Genomic DNA, 7,022 nt, shown 5'->3' on the forward strand with positions numbered 1-7,022 from the left:
GAATAATACCTCTTACACTTAGATAAGTAATGTAAACTCTTTGTGGCTCACTTTTCCTTCTGCAAAAATGGAGAGAATAACAACAATGAGCTAATAATCATAAAACACTAGACACAATGACTACCCAGTCAGTATTAGCTATTGTTATTAAATTGTTGCTACTGTCACCTTGGACTATTTCCAGATCCTAATTATAATGCAACTTCATTAGATTTTCCCCCATGGACACACTATCAAGCCATCAGACAGACAAGTAATAACATCCTTTAGTTATTGTATTCTTTGTTATAAAAATCAACATGAAACAGTTTAAAGCGGCTTAAAGCAGTTTAAAGATAATGTGAGCTACTAGGAGGACACAACTTTTCCAGGAATCCTACTTCAAGGCGTTCCTTCTGAGGCAGTTTTCAGATGGACAAAGAAAAGATACCTCCATATTATTTACAGGTAGGAGACTGCACATGGCACCAAGTAATCTTGGAAGAGTCTGGGGATGATGAAATAAATTCCAGCCTCAGACTCCTACAAATCATAACAAGCCATTAAAAGCAGCACTTCTGAAGAAACTGTGATGTCTAATGATGCTCACGAAATAGATAAGTAGAAAAGCCACTTTAAAAACCAGGTGTGGTACATGCCTTTAATCTCTGCACTCAAGAGGCAGAGGCGGTGGATCAAAATGAGTTCAAGGCCAGCCTGGTCCACATAGTGAGTTGCAGGCAAGCCAGAGCTACACAGTGAGACCTTATCTCTCTTCCAGAAAAAGATAAGTCATAAAACCAGAATATCTAAACACCCTTTTGGATAATGTGCAGCTGAGTAACAGGAACCATGGCTTGCATCTATTCTTCTTACCCTCCCTGTTTTGCTTGCATCTAAAATGAATCCCCATAACAGAGGCAAGAATGGTTCATATTAAGTTTGTTATGAAAAGAAAAGCTAAGAGTAATCTCCCTGTTTAAAATGTACATTGATGGATGTGGAGGTCGGCTAGCAGGTACTTGCTGCCAAGCCTGGTAACCTGAGTTCAGTGTCCAGGACCTACATGATAGAAAAGAACTGACTTCCCAAAGTCATACTCTGACCTCCATATGCATGTCCGACCATGTAGGCACCTGAGTGTAAACACACACAAATAGACACATAATACATATAACATGTAATAAAGCAATTTACTGACAATAAGGACAACGGCAACTGCATGGATGATCACCTCTTACGGGTCTCAGGACACAAACCAGCACTGGCAGATTACAGTTGATTGTTTTCACAGACTGGAGAGTCACATCTTTGGCCTACAGTTAGGCAGGAGAAAGCTATCAGTCTATCAGTCTTATTGGAAGAAGTTTTGCATAGTCTATAAGATAAATCTAAGGAAGTACCAGAATTAGCAAATCTCCACACTTCTGCATCACAATAAACAGGATACAAGTTACCAAAGGTTAATACTCACTTGTAGCTGTGCCTCAGAAACGTTTTTTCAAAACCTTTTTTGGAAGGACTTGCACAAAACATCTTATGGTTTTGACACAGGGTCTGGTAATGAAACCTAGCCTGGCCTCAAACTTGTGATCCTACTGTTGCTCAGGCTGGTTCCTGCTAGATGCTGCCCTGTAACTGTCTCTAACTCAGCCCCATCTGGCTGCTACAAAGACATTGCACTGAGCAAGAGCACTTGTTAGTTATTTCTCATAGTGTATAAAGTTTAGATACACAGTTCTACACATTTCTAGTCAGGAACATAGGGCATTAACAGGGACTAAAATCAATTCAAAATAGTTGCTTACAAAGCTGTCATTTAAAGATGGTGACACAAACTGATCCTTAAGTGAATCTCGATTTTAAGACAATTTCCTAAGTAATCAAAGGCTGAAAGACAAACCATAGAAAACAGAACACATTTTGAGATAAACTACAATCTTGTCTTATCACATAAAACAAACCATTTCTTTCAGAAGATGGCAGGCAGCCATTTACAGGATATCCATATACTGTCTGCAACAGACAAATACATGCAAAGCACATCGATTGCTTTTAAAGCAACCACCTGCATCCATTCACCGTACATAAAGCACTTGGTAACAGATTAAAGGCCTTTCCTCTTAATAATAGGTGAGTTTACCCAGCTTGGAAAATATAAACTTACAAAATTACTTGAAAATTGTGTTTTCTAATCACACACAGACACAGACACACACACACACACACACACACACACACACACACACAGACACACACACACCACAAACAGTGCAATGTGACCAAGACAGGAAACACGGTCACACTTTAGAACTAATGAGCACGTAAACCTGAGATGTTAGCTAGTCTCAGGGAAGAGTGATCAAACTAGATAGTATGAACCACAGAGAAAGCATTTGCTGAAGTTGGAATTTATCAGAAAGTTTGTGTTAGATTGGAACTAGGCTATTTAGATCATGCCTATCTCCTCTCCCTTCTGCCCTCCCTCTATCTCTCATAATAAATAAAGAAAATGCCAGGCACTCTACTGAGTGTCTACTTGGGAGTCTTTAATTTTTGGTTTTTTACAGGTAGCATTCTGAAGCCTTAGTAATTAGGGATCATTTTATCTGAAGAACACCATTAGCTAAGCTTTTGATTTTTCCTCTTTCAGTAACGGTTTACGAACACCAAATGGAACATAAGAAGCACAGTCACAACAGAAGGAAGAGAACACAGCAGCAAAATTTTAAACTCACAAAATACTGAGTAGTAAGTATAGTCTATTACAATATCAAGATTCTCAAAAGACAACCCTTGATACTGCAAAATTAAATGAATAACTATTTTAACAAAGCAGAAAACTGACATAATGCTCAGGTGAAGACGGAGAAGAGAGTTCATTATCTTTTATCAAAAAGGCAGAGAATAAAAAGCAAGCTTTCAATAGATTCTACATCTCGTACTACCCTCCTGTGAGTGATACAGTTTTTATTGCAACAGAGCCCACTAACATTTATAAAGCTGTCTTGTCCAGGAGCAAGTATATTTCCTCAGCCGAGCACTGACAATGTGAAGCTTGGCTGGCACATTGGCTTCCTCACTCTTCACCTTTTTTGACTGTTTTCCCAGCTATCCTTCCTTTAGTGTATTAATAGGGATGAAAACTTTGGTAGTCCTGGAGGGATAAAAATGCAAGAATGTCAGAGCAATCTCCACCCTTCAAGGAACGTTCAATGGAGAACAAAGAATGTATCTGCTCATAGATTTTTCCATCTATTTTTCCAATAAAAATCCCGGACAGCATCTCCCACTTGAAAAAGGCTTATGGTTTCTGCTTCATTTTCCCAACCTGGGACTCAAATAATACTATCTCCTCTACCAATTACTCTCCTCCAATTTATTGTAGTCTGCAGGCACCAGTAAGAGGTTTGCTTCAATTCCCCCTCCCCTCCATTTTTCATATTAGATGGTCCTCAAGATTTCTTCTTCTGAGCCCTGTTTTCAAGCTTCACTGTTAGTTTACACTATTGTCATGAGAACTAGTAGGACACTCAGCAGCAGCCAAGATGTGACACTGTAGCTGCTGTAGCCATCAAGTAGAGCACTCTCCCAATGTGCTGGCAACTTATAAAATGCAGGTCCTTCTTGTCCTTCTCTCTTTCCTTCTACACTGCCTCAGAGACCACCTCTGCACCTCTCCCCCCCATAAACCTCCCATGGGAGCTCTGTTGCATGGTGTGACTTTGTGGTGTCCCTTAGTACGAACCTTCTGAGGTCACCTTGTGCCATTAAACTATTACATCCACATCAAGGAGCCTAAGAAACAGAGCAAAGGAGCACGATTAATATATTTTAATTTGATACTAAAATGCATTATTCTTAACAAAGTGTAATGTCTCTTAGCAACTACGTCAAAGCAAAGGCTAGCCCATCTCACCATCCTCAATACATGTGTGTATAAAATGAAACACCTCAAAAATATCTCCTTACACGGGTCAATCCTGAAACTAATGCCATTTGACACTTTGTGTAGCAAGTCTAGCACAGCAGTTTAGATTCTTAATAAAAAGATGTGTTTAGCTATCTTTAGGCTATCTCAACTAAATTTTGTAATCAAGATTGTCCTTCAACCTAAGTTTCCATAATTAGCACTTGAAAGTGCCCAAATCATTTTAAGAAATATACTTAAAATTCACATGTTAATTTTAGATAAGCCTGATAGAGATAATACCTAGAAACCAGGCTTTTCATTCTGAAATTTAAATTTCCTGAATCCTTGAATTTTAGCGTGAAAATAAAAAGACACAGAAGTGTAGAGAGATGACTTTTCCTTGCCAGCAGCTTGGTTTTTCCCCACCAGCCGCCTGGGCTCTGCTGTGTTGTAGTCCCAAAATAACACACAAGACGCTGTATTAATTATGAAGCTATTTGCCTTGCTTGCTTCTTACTGGCTAGCTCTGACTTAAGTATTTACCCCATAATTGTTAATCTAAGTATTTCTCTTACCGGAGAAGTTTCTAAGCTTCTTATCCCTATGGTGGTTGCATCTTGACTCCCTGTGTTTCTCCTACCCAGCATACTCCTCGACAGCTAGTCCCACATATCTTGATTCCCTATTGGCCAAACAGTGCTTTATTGACATATACACAGGATTTCCCCATCATCTCCTCCTTTCTGTCTAAACAAAAAGAAAGGTCCTAACTTTAACATAATAAAATTTTATATAACAGAACAGTTATCAATTAAGAACACCTTTACAATATTTTGTCTATCAACATTTGGCAAGATTTAAAGAAAATATCATCCATCCCATCCTTGTGAGTCCAAAGTCCTATATGTAGCTTATCTTTTATCATAACTAAGGAAAACTATAATTATAACTATCTGTCTTCAACTCCATCAAAGACCACAGAAGGATAATATATAAACACTAGAATTGACAGAGACATCTTGCTACCTGGACAGTCACCCAAAGTTCCTCTGTAATGTCAGGGCGTCCATCTTCAGCCCATATGCCACATTGTGTCGAGAAGACTTCTCAGCAAAGCAGGAAATTTTAAACTGTCCATCTGCATTGGCAGTCTGTCAGTCATTTTTCTGTATCCTGTAGAAAGTCTCTTAGATTCTTCCATGACCAGGAACCCTGAAGGATTGTTTGAGTTCAACAGTCACTTTCCTGTGGGTCCTGCATGTCCAGTTTATACAGCCACATTCAAGCAGTCTAGGCAAGAGCAGTTTCTTGCCCAAATGCCTAATCTTGCCATGTTGAAAGCAAACTCCATAATAAGTTTCTTCGATGCCCATCTTCCTCTCAGACATAATTGGTGCTGCCAGGAGCAGACATATCTCATTGTCAAGAAAAACCCTAAACCTAAAACCGTATAAGTCCTTATTTTCAGGGTCTGTAAGGTTCCATCATCTTAGCTGTTTTAGATGTTGAATCACTTGGGCCATTGCTTCCGGGGTCTTGGTTCATCAAACCACAGAAGCCTGGAAGGAATCCTCAGCTCTTTATTTTCTGTAGAAACATAAACAAAAACTCTTTTCCAAAGTAACATATCCTTATACTTAAATTTTGAAGTCAAGGCATTTTCAAAAGATATAAGTTGAATTAATTCAGCAGCATTTATAATCAAGTGTACTTTAGTAGTTGTTCCTTCCTTAGCAATAAAACAACTGAAAAACACAATACAATACAGTATCTAGACTTTCTGTGTATTTTCCATTCTACGTGGCTTATTTATTTATATATATTATTACTGTATTTCTTTTACTTTTATTTCTTTATTATTTCTCTGAGACAGGGTTTCTCTTTGGAAATCCGCCTGCCTCTGCCTCTGCAGCAAATCCTACCGGATTGCGCCACCACAGCCAGATTCTATATTTATTTACCACTATGTCGTTTCTTTTTCTCTCTCAATCTTATGTATATTTTTAAACACACTGTAAACATTTAGAGATTTTTCATCATCCAAGTCTGACTTTACTGTAAATCTTTATGTTTTTCTGGCCATGTCTCTTATCTGTTAAAACCATGGCTGTTTAACTGCCGTTTTTCCAAGATGGCGGGCGTACGCATGACTCCAGCTTACTGAATCAATCTATGGTGACATCCAGCAAAAGCTGCCGCCTTGGAGATGTGGTCACTGCCACTTCCAGCTGTACGTACAGACCTTTCAATCATTAGCAGAGCCTCTTAAAAGAACCTTGCTGGGTTTTTTTTTTTTTTATGCTGAGTCAGGAAGACTCCCTTAATCTGTCGCTAGCAGAACAGAGCTCACCTGAGAAAAATGCTGCTGCCAAGAACCCATGCTTTTCTCCATTCTTTTGTTTCTAAAATTCCTTTAAATCTTCTGTCGTTCTACATGGAAATTCAATCCCGTTCTGACACCATTATGTTGAGAGAAGCCTTTTCCTTGTCTGCCGCTTGGTTTTTCCTGACCAGTCGACTGGGCTCTGCTGCATTGTAGTCCCCAAATAACACACAAGACACTGTATTAATTATGAAGCTGTTGGCCTTGCTTGCTTCTTACTGGCTAGCTCTGACTTAAGTATTTACCCCATAATTGTTAATCTAAGTATTTCTCTTACCGGAGAAGTTTCCAGGCTTCTTATCCCTATGGTGGTTACATCTTGACTCCCTGTATTTCTCCTACCCAGCATACTCCTTGACATCTAGTCCCACCTATCTTGCTTCCCTTTTGGCCAACAGTGATTTATTGACATATACACAGAACTTCCCCACCACAGAAGCAATTGCTCTTATGTAGTCCAAAATGATCCTAAACATATTTATACACACAAACACTGAAAGGTTTTTAAAAGCATGTCAATCATGTCTATCAGTGCACACTGAGTTTAAAAATGAGCACAAAACAGGAATGGCCACAGTCAGCAAGACAACAAGACACCCCACAGATTGGGAAAAGATATTCACTAACCCCACATCTGACAGAGAGCTGATCTCCAAAATTTACGAAGAACTCAATAAGCAAGTCTCCAAAACACCAAAGGATCCAATTAAAAAGTGGGGGACTGAACTAAATAGAGAATTCTCAATA

At 38.9% G+C, this 7,022-nt stretch overlaps 1 long non-coding RNA gene across 1 annotated transcript; it reads right to left on the bottom strand.

The window, feature by feature from the left end:
* Positions 1 to 1,205: 1,205 nt before the first annotated feature.
* Positions 1,206 to 3,779, bottom strand: LOC121144071. Its single transcript, XR_005881403.1, has 3 exons — positions 3,728 to 3,779; positions 2,973 to 3,136; positions 1,206 to 1,295 (listed from the first exon to the last, which is right to left on the bottom strand). It is a non-coding gene; the product is annotated as an uncharacterized LOC121144071 (long non-coding RNA).
* Between the last annotated feature and the right edge of the window lie 3,243 nt (positions 3,780 to 7,022).

Source organism: Mesocricetus auratus, unplaced genomic scaffold (assembly GCF_017639785.1).
Source record: "Mesocricetus auratus isolate SY011 unplaced genomic scaffold, BCM_Maur_2.0 Super-Scaffold_100014, whole genome shotgun sequence".
Classification (NCBI taxonomy): Eukaryota; Metazoa; Chordata; class Mammalia; order Rodentia; family Cricetidae; genus Mesocricetus; species Mesocricetus auratus.